Below are 13,023 nucleotides of genomic sequence, written 5' to 3' on the forward strand. Positions count from 1 at the left end.
TAATCTGTAATACTCTTTGTAGTTTAAATCAAGTATCTTGAACACAAGTCAAAGTCTATTCAGTACTTAATTAAAAGAAAAAGGTAGATGTACAACTACTAACTGCCAAGAAAACAGAGCTGGAAGTTTGTGCACTTACAATTCTCTCAGAAATCAAACTAATTTATACAGCTATTACAGAAGGACACACCTTTGCAGAAACAAGGATTACCTTTATCTGTAACCACAGCAGCTTTTCACTAGTTTGTGTCAATGCTACTCCCCTCCTGATAACTTGCCACTATCTCTTTCAAGCTATTTGTACAAGGTTTTGTATGTGCCATCTGACATCATAAAGTAACAAAAACCTGAAAGGTAAACTTACATTCTTACACTCTCAAAAGTGGTCTGTAACATGCAAGTTTTTCGTCTTTGTCAACAACTCATGATTAGTCAAGAGGTAAGTTTATTTTAATCTGTTGTTATTTTAATATGATTCATACTTTTCTAAGACAAAAGTTATTTTAAGAGGATCCTCAGAAATACATACATAGAGGAAGTTCTTCGCTACTGAAGACACTATCTGGAAAGCAGTACAATCAAGGAATTATGCCACTGACGTGTCAAGGATTTGATACTCACTATCATGAGGAACAAAAATTCCCCCAGAACACACTGTTATTTTGGCCAGAACAAATACATACGAGGCAAGAGCCAGTCCCCTTGTTCTAGGCCAAGGGATAATTAATACGAAGAACAGGTGTAGGCACCCCAGCACTAACTAAACAAATCAGGCCAAATTCAAAGAGCAATGCTAGAAAAGTTAAAGGAGACACAGGAAAGAGATTAAGGAATTGACATATTTGCTTCCTCAGCCGCTGAGTTACCATCATCCACGATTCAGAAGAGGATTAGCGCTCTGCGAAAGGAATTATTTACGATGACATCAGACAAAACCATTTGCTTAGAAGCAGGAGGAAGAGAGGAGCTGCTTTATTATTTTTTTTTTTTTCCCCTGGAGTTCATAGGGCAGCTCGCAAAGCTGCACCCTTCCCTCTGCGGCGCACACAGCCAGCCTGGCCCGGCGAAGAGGAGGGCACGGACCCTTCGGAGAAGGAAAGAAAGCCAGCACGCTGCCTGCAACTCTTATGCAATGACACCCATTATAGGGCAAGCCTGAACAAACATCCAGGGAATGGACTTCAGAGCACAACTGTGAGCTCCACGTCGGTCCGCGGAGGGGGCGAAGGAGCTGCCCTTGGTTTTGCTGAACGCCTCCACCTTACGTCAGCACATTTGGTGGAGGCTCCGCCGGTAGCAGCAAGGAGACAAATATTGGTTTTTTATTTCACAAGACACCCCCCCCACACACACACCCCCCACACACAGTCCTTCGGGGGCCGTGGATGCCCGCAGCCCTTATCTCTCGCTCCAGCCTTTTTATTTATTGTTGTTTTTTTTTGTTTTTTTTTCAGAGCCCAGAGCGAGTTCAGCTCGGTTAAACCCAGCCGGGCTCCTCGCCGAGCGCCACAGGGACGCCGAAAACGAACTTTTTCCCCTCTTAAAAACACCAAAAACGCTGACGAGACGGCCCCTGCCTCTAACGGCGAGGACTCCCCGAGGGGCTGGCAGCGCCCTGCCCCGCGGGGAAGGCCCTGGCGGCCGGGGGCAGCCCTCACCCCACCGGGGGGGCTCCCAAACGCCTCACGACCCCCCCAATCCCCCCGACCACCGCCCCCCCCAGCACCCCCCCAGCACCGGCCCTCAGGCAGCCGGGCGGGCCCGCAGCCCCCTCACAAGGACACCTCTGCCCCGGGAGGGCTCCTGCGCACGCAGCCCGGCGGCCCCGAGAGAGAAAAAAAGATAAAAATAAGGAAAAAAAACGGTCCCGAAGGAGCCCCCCCCCCCGCCCCGCCGCGCTCCCCTCACCTGCCCGCGGCCCCGCTCTCTCCTCACCAAACTTTCTTTTTTTTTTCTTTTTTTTTTTTTTCCTCTCCGCCTGCCCTCGCCCTCGGAGTGACGCGGGCGGGCGCGGATTGGCGGCGCCGCGGAAGGGAGGCGGTGGTAGAGGAAGGGAGGGGGGGGGTGGGCGGTGCCTCGGCGGGTTGTGTACGGCGAGGAGGCGGCGGCGACGTGAAACGCAGGATGGGATTTAAAGGGGCAGCGGCCCGGCACCCCGGTGTTCATCCCCCCCCCCTTGCGTCACGGCACCGGTCCCCGTTACCCCCTCCTCCCCCCTCCCACCCCGGGGCCCTGAGGCGAGCTCGGGGCTGGGGGGGGGGGGAGGACACGGCCGGAGCCCTCACACCTCCGGGCTGCTCCCTTCAGGCCGGGCCGAGGCCTGGCTGAGAGGAGCCTGAGAGGCCGCCCCCCTCATAAATAAAATAAAATAAAATAAATAAAATAAAATGTTGTGTCCCGTGTTCTACATTCGCGAAGGATCAGCGCTCGCTGGAATCAAACCCGCCTGAGGGGACTGGCCTCCCGGGGGGCCTGTGCCTCCTACGGCCCTGTCAGCGCTTCCCCGGGGGAGTCAGCTGTGGGTTCCAGCTCTCCTCCTGGTCCCCAAAATGTTAAAATGTCACCTGGCCCGGCCTTCTTTGTGCTCCTTTTATTAAAATTAAGGGTTCTGAGATGTGTGCCACAGCTTATTTTTGCACTGAATGTTTTTATGTCGCACCCACAGCACGGTCTGGCGTAATTTCCCCGTCAGGGAAGGGTGTGAGGTGAAATTTAAGGATGATGGGGGCTCCTAGCAGATAGGGGGGAGGACGGGACTCCAGAGAGATGAAACAAAGCAAATGAGAGCGGAATTTATCTGTGGATAGCGCAGGGTAGGGGGCCATGATTGCAAGAGGACACGTAAGGATTTCAGCAAAGATCAAGTCCAAGTGGAGATGGCCTGTTGGGAAGAGCTCACCGATGCCAATGTTGTGAACCCAGCAGACAAATCCATAAACCTGGCAAAAGGGCTTAATAGCAAGAAGTCCCCCATTATTTTTGTTAAGAATATCTCAGCTTGGATCAACACCAGAAAATGCTGGTGCAACCAGCGTGGAAATGCTAACATAGTTTCACGGCTATTTTGGTAGAGGTTATTCACACTTGGCTGTCTTTGCTGATGCAATAAGTCCTCCAAATGCCAGGTTGCACGAACAGAAGATGACCTGCATTGCATGTGGGTATCACAGCATTCCCCACAACATTATTTGGAGTGCTTTCATGGTCTTGGCAGTAATCACAAGGAGCTGTGGGGAGTGATGATCACATTCCTCCAAGCCTGTCTATGGTCATCTCTTCTATATGTTTTCTTTTAAAAAATACTTAAATCCTTTTGTTTCATCTTAGACTACTTTCTTTGCGCCAGGTTTCATCTCATCATTTCATTCTGTGATCATTAGAAATATAGATGCTTAGTAGAAGGGTAGAACATTCACAGTGTCTCTTTAGAAAAAGGCCAGCTGATTCTTTTGCAGTTGTGAGCAACCAACACAACAGCCGGCAGGACAGCAGTGGGAATAAAAAGGGAAATTCAGACAGTGAACAAGATGGACACCTCCTGCCAGGAGTTATTGAGCAGCAACACATGGTGGAACAAATGTTAACTTATGGCATCAAATGTCAAGGGGGGGACAGCAGCACATTCAGATGTAATCTTCCTTGATTGTGTTTGAAGCTCATCAATTTTCTGATATGCCAAAATGAGAAAGCTTAGTTACAGTGATTGGAGTAAGTGGATTTCTTGAAGCATTCAAAATCAGCATGTTTGGAATGGTCAAAAGCCTCCACAACTCAAGACCCAAACAGATGGGAAATGGGGAATGCAAAGCTGCATGTCATCTGTAGAAGAAGAGCCTGTAGTCAAACTGTCTCTGAGGGAGAAAAAAATCATGAAAAAGATGACCATGTTTATTTTTGATGTAGAACGAAGTGTGGAGGTTAAAAAATGAATGTACACCTTCAACAACTGTGAATGGAAGATAAAGAAATAGCATTTAGTTTTCTCAATTGAGGACCTTAAGATCAACAGTCTAAAAAACCTTGCTTAATTCACATAGGGTATGGGGATAGGGAAGTGTCTAATGAGAGAAATGACTGTTAGCACCCAAAGAAGGGCCTCCTTGACTCAGAAAGGGCCAGAAATCAGCCAAAGAGGATAGGAATAGTTTTGATTTTTAAGAATACACAAGTGTTGAGCAGGACATAGTATGACTAGAAGCATGTACAGCTTGATAGGCAATGCATGGAGATGAACATCCCAACTTAATTCTACCAGGCATGATTTTTCTTTGACAAGAGTAGTCAAAAAGAAGCTCCGGACTTTTAAGAAGATGACCCTTGGTACAAGCTGAAACACCCCAGAGAGGGGTGAAAGATTTCACAGGTATGCTGGTGATTTGATGACATATGGCAAGATGGAACAACCCATGAACATTACTACTTCACAACTTATAATGTCACAATTGAAAGTGTTTAATCTCCTTGACCTGCATTATTTAGATGTTTGTCGTACTTTAGTTTCCCATCACCTTGATATCTCAGCACAATTTATTTTCATATTCTTAAGGGCCATCTGCCTCTTTAGAAAACACTGGCAAAAAAATCTGAAATAAGTTTCCTCTTCTATTTTTTACCCCCTTCTCCCAAAGCTATTTAACCAATGTTCCTGCACAGAGGACTTTTTTCTTTGGTTCCTTTTATGTTTCCTTCAGCTATAGAAGGTTGTTATTTCTTCTTTTGCTAAAGCTTTAGAAATCACCTGAGGAATCTTAGTAATGTATTCATTTTGAGGTAGATTTATCTTCAGAGGCAATAAATAGAAAGTCTCTTCTTCACTTCAGTGGGCTTTGGATCAGGTGTTTAGTGCTAACATCATTTCAGTTCTTATAACCTAGTTGTTTGGGGCCCAGCATGCACCTCCTGAGACTGCTGAGAATTTCACCATAGGCTTTAATGAGAGAGGAATTGGCCCCTACTTCCTGAGAGACAGCCTGTATAAATCCAAAAGAAATAAGCACAAGATTTTCTTGAACAGCTGAGGCTTCAATGAGATTGATTTCATTCTGAACCTCTCTGGATTTTTTTTCCAGGGTCACTCTGACCTCTGTTCCACACCTTACAATGACAAGATGAGTTGGAGTTTCAGTGATCCAGACCTACTGGAAATTTGGCCTAGCAGTCCTTTGGCAGTTCCCTTTAATGAGCAGCAATGCCAGCTCTCTCTTTCAATGCCCACATTCAGAAAATTGTAGAATTAGAATCCAAATCCTGCTTGTATTTGCAAGCCCAGAATGCCACTGACTTCAAGGGGGTTGTAGGATTTTAGCCAAGAGCAGAAATTGGCACAAGATCTTTTCAGATTCCCTCATGCTTCTGTTTATACGATGTTATCATCAAGAACTAACAGCAAGCTTCACACTGCATTTTACTTTTAAATTATATAAAGGGTATCTACTGTGCTGATGTTACATAGTTTGCAAGAAAGATGCACACATGGAAATGAAAAAACACTGATTACCATTAGGATTTCCAGCTTTCAGCATTCGTTTTCCAAAACAACCCAGAGACTCTTTCTCACCAGAAAAATGCAGAAATGAAAAATCCCATTTCTTGGCATTGATTTATGAAATTCTGGAGTCTTGCTCATTAAGTCTGTTTTTAAATAGTTATAATAATAATAATAAATATTTATTAACACACAAAAAGGTTGATATTTAGCTTTTCGTCTCTATGCACATGTGTCCCAGTCAGAGTCCCTCCCTGAAAAAACACTTCATCTCTTTCTGCCTCTCAAGGGGTGGGAGCAGAGAAGGAGCTCTAGGGAAAGCTGAATGATCACAAGGGCCAACAGGAAAAAACAAAGTAGAGATTGACTGCAAAAACAGGTAGGTGGGATGGCAGGCAAAGCACGTCTGATGGTGCTTGCTGCTGCCTGAGAGCATCCAGGCAGGCAGTAGAGCCAGGTCTGTGCTGCCCTGCCCAGAGTCACAGCACCAGCCTCAGAGCCACAGCTCCCTGATACCGCTGGAGCTGGGGAAGGGACCTTGGAGCAATCTAGCTGCTGAGCATCTTTCTTGAGTAGGAAGGAGTGGATGATGGAGGTCCTCCATGCAGCAGAGCCCCGTCTGCTCAGCATTGTCCAAAATGAAGCAGATTGTTTGGCTATACAATTACAAATCTGGGAGCCTCCTTCTAGACAGGCCTCGTTTAGAAATCCAGGCTGGGGCATTTTAAAACCTTAACAACTCCCTACTTAAGCTTTTAATATCCACGTTAAATAGATCATTGAGTATGGCCTGGTATTCAGGAGAACAGTGTGCCATTCTTGGCCAATGAGTAACTTCAGGCGCAGAAATTATTTGGTACCTTTGTGCTTTTTTTTTTTTTTTCCCCTCCTGCATCTGCTTTGTCTATGTAGATAGTGGAGGCTTTGAGGAAGGGAGAGGCTCATGCTCTGCATGTTTAGTCATTAATACAGTGAATGCCAGCCTCACTGAGAGCCTCTGTGCTCCTCAGTCCTACCCTCAACAGCAGCATCTTAACACGAGGGCCTCTGTGTATGCTTGACAATCACCCTGCAGCTGAAACAGGGGTTTATTATTAATCACTGTTTAAACCCCAAATCTGGAGCCCTATATTCTGCAACATTAAAATATCCCTGTACCGTGCTTGTGTAAACCCTTGCACAAATAGGTCACTGTACAGAAAGCCCGTAGGCTACCAACTGCTAGGCTGTGAGCACAAAGGGACCAGGGATGCTCCAACAGGACACCAGAATTCCTTCAGCCACCAGGAACCAAAAGCCTCTGTGTACACCATCTGGCCCTACGTGGCTCTGTTCTGGTCCTCGCAAGTCGAGGGAAGCAAAGGTGCAGCACTGTGGGGTGATCCCTTCCCAGCAGAGCTCCTGTGGAGGCATTGCAAGCCAGCAGGATTGAGCACATCCCTGAGGCCATTTTTTTGCTTTTGCAATTTTTGGTTGCCTCCGTTACACGTAGCGGAGCTCCTAGTTAATCTTGTGTCACTGGACTTTGGGATTTAGAGACAAAGAAAGGTCTGGCCTGCTCTGTGTAAATAATCTTGGTGCCTGGCCACACATCCCGGCGTCTAGAAAGCAAACAGCACACTTGACGTGGCTGTCAAGGATCTAGATACAAACAGTACAAATGACAAAAATGTCTGTTCATCCATCTACCTGCCTGCTTAGGAATGCCAAGAGCATCAGCCTACGACGGGTTTGACACTCTTGTTTGTTCTGTTACTGTCCATCTGACCTTGCTATTTCAGACAGGCTATTTGTCAATGCCAGAGGAATCTGCTGCAACAACAGAGGGAATATCCAGTGTCGGTGTTCTCCAGCTTCTCGACACAACCACTTCATTAGAGAAACTGAAACTTTGCTTTGATTGCTCAGAACGAAATTGGTTGTTTTGCAAAGATCTCTGAGCAGTTACTCACTTCTTGTAAAATTATAATGTCTCGAGTCTTTTTTCTAAAGCAGACTTGGATAGCTGGAATGACTTGAAATTTGCAACCAATAAAAAGTTTTACAGCAGAGCAGATCTGATCAGTGTTTCCCTAAGTGAGACAATTAATCTTCTCTGTCAAATTGTCATCAGATTTTGCCAGATTTGAAAACAATAACATGTTTTACTAGAGAGAGTAATAAAACAGGACATTTCCATAGACTCACAGATGTTTAGAATGCATTTGAGATTTGTCTATTTTCCTTAGGAAATTTGGAGCTGAAAGTCTTAATACACCTAGAACACACATTTTGTCCCATAATAGCCGAGTAATTTGTCATGATCAGCTTTGAGCCTTCTCAGGCTTTGGTGGGGGACATGAAAGCTGGAACGGGATGGCTGGTATTCTACTTTAGGAAAGAAGCCAACAAACTTAGAAAATTGCCTGTGTGAGGACCACAGTGACAGAGAACCCAGGAACACCAGAGGCCTGTCCATCCTCGTTCCCATCCTGTCCCTGCTACGTTTTATAAAACTAGATCTGGTCCAGCTCATGTGAAGTTTAATTTACTTTGATCTGAAGAAAGTCTTGGTGCCCTTTACTACATTTTAATATCTTCTGCACTGTACAGAATGTATTAAAAACACACACGAGCAACTTACCAGTTACACAGAAAATGCCCCGACGGGCTTCCTGGGCAGAAGTGCACACAGAGCAAGGTTGAGGATTTGGATCACTGATGAGTCTAAAGTTGAAGAGAGGCTTTGTCTTAACGTCACACTTGGAGGAAAATTCACGTTGCCTATAAACTGCTTAGCAAATGTTTCTTTATGTGCATCAGTCAACGGGGAACTTCAGCCGCCTGTGATTCCTGCTTCCTTCCCCATCATCTTTCCCCCTCTTCATCTTTCTCCCTCTCTGCTGCTCACTTTCTGCTCTCCTGCTGCCCTACAAAGTGTTCCTGCTGAGCAGTGGGATTATGACATATCTGATAATCCGGAAGATTATGACATCAGAGCACTCCATCCCACCCCTTCCAGCTTTCTTCTCTCTGCTTCTTTCTGCCTTTTCTGCTTCTCCTCTCCTAAAAGAAAGAGGAAAATCGGGCCATTAGAAAGAATGGCATTACCATTCTGGCATTATCTTCTCTTCTGGCATTACCTCTGCCTTGTTTGCATTCTCTCCTTGGCATCCAGTGGATGTGTTGGTCAAAATACACGTCACACACTGACAAAATGCATCTCTGCATGTTGGTGTGAACTGTGCAGGCAGTCACTTGGTTTGCTCACATCAGCTTCGCACACACAGATTTGCGTGATATAATGCTTCTTGCATTGGTCATGGGGATAAGAATTTTTTCTTGGCTGCTCGTCCGTATCTATTAATTTTCTCTTTAAAAATACAGGATGTGTGTGTTATTTTATCCCTTTAAGCATCTCTAAAACTTGTGACATTTTTGTGTCATATATTTGTGCTTCCTCAGCCCTTCACTCTTCAAAATGAATGCATGTTAGCATTTTATTTTCGCAGTAGTGGTCAATTGACAATATTCTGACATTTTACAGGCTTGCAAAATTTTTCCCTCCTTTGGGAAACTGTTAATTATCAAAGTTGCCACAATAAACAACAGGTTCTGCAGAAAAAGGGCAAGGCACCTCAGTACAAAGCTCCAACATGAGAGAATTGGAATGTGCGAGTAATTCAAATTTTTCGGAAATATTGCTTTATAAAATCTATTTCAAGTTGTGCTTTGCTCTCTTATGTAATGTTTTCTGGAATCTGCTTGGGACTATTCGTGTTACCTATTTTCTTGTCGTTACTAGTACAAAATAATATTTATAGACACCACACCAAGCTCACCAGGTCTTGCTAAGAATTGTGCTTAATACACTGCTGTTAATTTGCTGACATACCTAATTATGCAGTTGAATATGTCAAGCATTAAGTTATGTCTACCTGACAGTCATTGATGTGGCTGTTAAGTAACACAGATTTACCCAAACTACCTTTAAATGAAGCTCGGGTACTACTACCAGCTTAGCCATTGCTGAGCCACATGGCCTGTAAAACCAACCAGAATAACTCCATAAATATTACAGTCCTGTAATAATTAGCCAGCTTAAAGTGCTGGTGGGGATGAGCTGGTGCTAAGATGCTGGACTATGAACTGCGGTATTAGACACACAGCCTCTTGTGCTGCTTTTATGCCGGTGTCAATAAAGTCCAGCAGAAAATACTGGGAGCAGCATGGCTGGTTGCAAACACCACTGCTAAATATGCTGGAGCTGATCTGCCAGGGCCCTTGCTCTTGGAAGAAAGGAATTGTGAGAATTACAGACCATGAAACAGAAGGCTGTCTGCTAACAAAACATCCCAGTGAAGTCCAAAATCAATACTGAGACATAAGTAAATCAGAGAAAGCAAAGCAATAAGCAAAATAGAGAAAGTCATAAATATCGAAGACTGATGTATTAGTCCACATCTAACAAAAAGTTGCCTCTTTCCAGACAGTGTATGAATAAACGGTCCCACAGGACACAAGAGGTGTAAGCTCCCTGCAGTGTGTATCAGACCCTTTCCATTGGAATAAGGAAAATAACTTCTTACACTTAGCCAGAATCTAAACATACTGGATTATTTTTTTTTTTCTCCAGTGCTTCAAGAGATTTTCCACATGATCTTGGGCAAGATGCATAATTTCTCTCTGCTGTGGAGTTAGGTAATGCTTCCCTACCCTGTAGCTTGTGTTGTGAGCTGCTGAATTTCAAAGAATACTTTTTAGCTAGGATTGTATCAAATCCTGTAAAAGGTGGATAGAAATGGGATGACTTCAGGTGTCCCCCAAGTCAGTGGGAGCTGAGGTCTTGGCAGATGCTCAGCAGTTTTCAGACTCAGCTTCGTGATAAGGAAACCTTTCCCTAACCAGCACGCTGGGAGCTGGTTTAGCTTAGGGGTAAGTAGTTGTGCTCTTAATACTCAGTGGGCAAATCGATTGTTTGCTAAAAGAAAGATTGATTTCTCATTGGCACCACATGTAGGAAGTATTTCAGTGGGGTCAGGATCGATTCTGCTCCCGAGGAATGAGTTCCTGCTAACGTCTGGGGAAATATTGGAGTGAAATTTCTAAGGGGTCAGGTCCCGTGAAAGAGGGGAGGACAAGGAACAAGAGTACACAAGCCAACTTGTTTGGCAAAGCAGAGCAGTTATCAGACGTGCAGGGGCTGTGCAAGGACAGGGGATCTCGGTGTGAAGGTCTGGACACATAGCTACAAAGATAGAAGGCAGGGAGCGTTAGCAGGTGGCTGGGCACATTGCTCCTTACAGCACTGCGTTTATTAGATTCAATAAGGCCTGGTGGGAAGACACCAGTACTTTGAATTCATTTATTGGCTAAATCAAGTGATTTTTCTTATGAATGGGTTTTACACACTTAGAAATGATTTCCGCCCATTAGCAGGGTAATAACTACAGACAGATCCAAACAAACAGACACTGACCTTTGCTGTGCACAGGAGAGAACCTTTCACCTGCAGTTGATCCCTTGCCCGGCTGCTACTTTTACAGCCTTATGTATACAGAGGATCAACACTTCAGCTTTGCAGCACTCTTTGTCATGTCCAGGTAATTAAAAGGATGCCACTGCACCTGGCAGAACTATAAAAATGTCCTTATAAAAGCCTCGGCAGTATTTAATATTTTATTCATTGCAATGTTGTTGTGTTTTGCCTGCAGTAAAGCAGCCTCATGGAAGCAAGATGCTACAGCAAAGGGCTAGCAAACATTTTCTCATCGATGTGTTACTTGAGCTCAGAGGCTTTTTTGCCTTTCCTATTCTGAATCCTTTTTTTTTTTTTTAATCAATCTTCCTGCTTTCACAACAGAAAGAAAGAAAGAAAATTATTTTTCTACAAACAAGGAAGCAGAACAGGCAGTGTTTAAGCTTCCACCCCCTTTAAATAAATGGAAAAGACTAAAAACTTTACTTCCCAGGGACATATATTCCATCTTTTAGTCTTGAAATGCCTGAATTATTGCCTTACATATAACATTATCTCTCCTGTTAGTGACTCGGGAACTAGAAGGAAAAATAAAACAAAGTTTAATATATACAAAAGAACATTGATAGCTTTATTGCAGAAGGTGTTGTAAGCCAAACTGCACAAGCATAGACATAGCTATTAAAGGAAAATTACAGAGTTGCCAACACAAACTGTTCAGAAATAAACTGTCAGCCTCCCCCCCCCCTCCCCAAAGCCACACAATTGCCTTATAGAGTGTTGGTTTCCAAAATACAGGTTCAGTTTGTTCTTATTTGTCTTCACTTGATATGCTGGAAAATCACATGAAACCAGCTTCATTTTATAAACGGGGAGGCTGTAAACTACTTTTTGACAAGGATTCTTGAGTAATAACATGACTCTGGAATAGAGAGATTTGAGAGAACCACAACCAGGCCCTGTGTCCTGCAGTAAAATTGTGAGTTTTGGCAAAATTCGTCTGTTCAATTCCAGCAGACTAACTGGCACACCAGGTTTTTCCACCCAGCAAACTCGTGTCAGAGAAAGAGGACTCTCTGCCTAGGATTTACAGACACAGAGGGAAATAAAAAAGCATGTTGGTATATCAAGAAGTCCCCACTATGTTCTGCATATGCTCAAATCACCCAGAAGTACATATGCAGGATGCCTGACTCATCCCCAAATCCTGGATGTAAGTATAGGCGCCCCGGGTGGAGAGTGTGCCAGCAGTGCAATAAGCAACGTGACTAACATCCATCATATGTAGTTTGTTTTCTCAGCCTTTTTTTTTTTTTTTTCTTTTCTTTTTGAGGGAAGGACAGCGTCTCTTGGCAGTTTCTGTCGCATTCCTGGATACAAGGAGAGCGCTAAGCTCGAGGAACTGCTGCTAGCACAGGAAGCAGGAGGTGGTGATGTTTGTGACAGCAGTGAGCCCCCCAAAAATGCAGGGCTTACTCACGGATGGAGCTATCCCCAGCCTGGACAGGCTGCACAGTCATTTTGCAGCATCCCACTTATCTGAGGGGCATGACTACCAGCGAGGTGCTTAGTCTGAGCGACTGGATATGCCAAGCACAGCCTTGCCAGCATCTTGCTTTAAGGCTTGAAATTTATTTAGAGAAGAGGAAAAATGAGAGAAAGCTTGGAAGATTCGGCTTAACCACACCAAGCCACGTGAAGGCAACAGGAAGAAATGAATATGCCAAGCCCAAGTCAAACCAGTGGCGCACTCAATCATAAGTTGAAGGTGCAGTCTTGGGACAATCAGCCCCATTGTGACCGTCATCTAACACCAATCCATTGACACAATTTAAAAAAAAAAAAATCTCAGCAAAAGCTATCTGTATTTTCCTACAGTAGTTTTATATATCCAAACCCTAAGTCATTGTGTTGTTGTGAAAATCAGACCCCTCATTTTAGATGGAAAAGGAAAATCCCTCATTTGGTTTCACTGAGTACATTCAGTGGTAGCACCGGTGTTGCTAATTCTGGTCATTTTACTGCAGGTCTTACATTATTCACTGAGTTTTCTTTATAAAAAAACGGGGGGGTGGGGGGA

At 44.4% G+C, this 13,023-nt stretch overlaps 1 protein-coding gene across 1 annotated transcript in view; it reads right to left on the reverse strand.

Annotated features, from left to right (window-relative positions):
• The window catches only part of ZFAND6 (zinc finger AN1-type containing 6), a 38,246-nt gene extending 36,209 nt beyond the window's left edge, over positions 1–2,037 (reverse strand). The window contains exon 1 of the mRNA XM_084293340.1: positions 1,909–2,037. The gene's annotated coding sequence lies outside the window, so the exon portion shown is untranslated. The remainder of the gene's footprint in view (positions 1–1,908) is intronic.
• Positions 2,038–13,023: the final 10,986 nt, after the last annotated feature.

This window comes from Netta rufina (genome assembly GCF_964035555.1).
Source record: "Netta rufina genome assembly, chromosome: 11".
Lineage (NCBI taxonomy): Eukaryota > Metazoa > Chordata > Aves > Anseriformes > Anatidae > Netta > Netta rufina.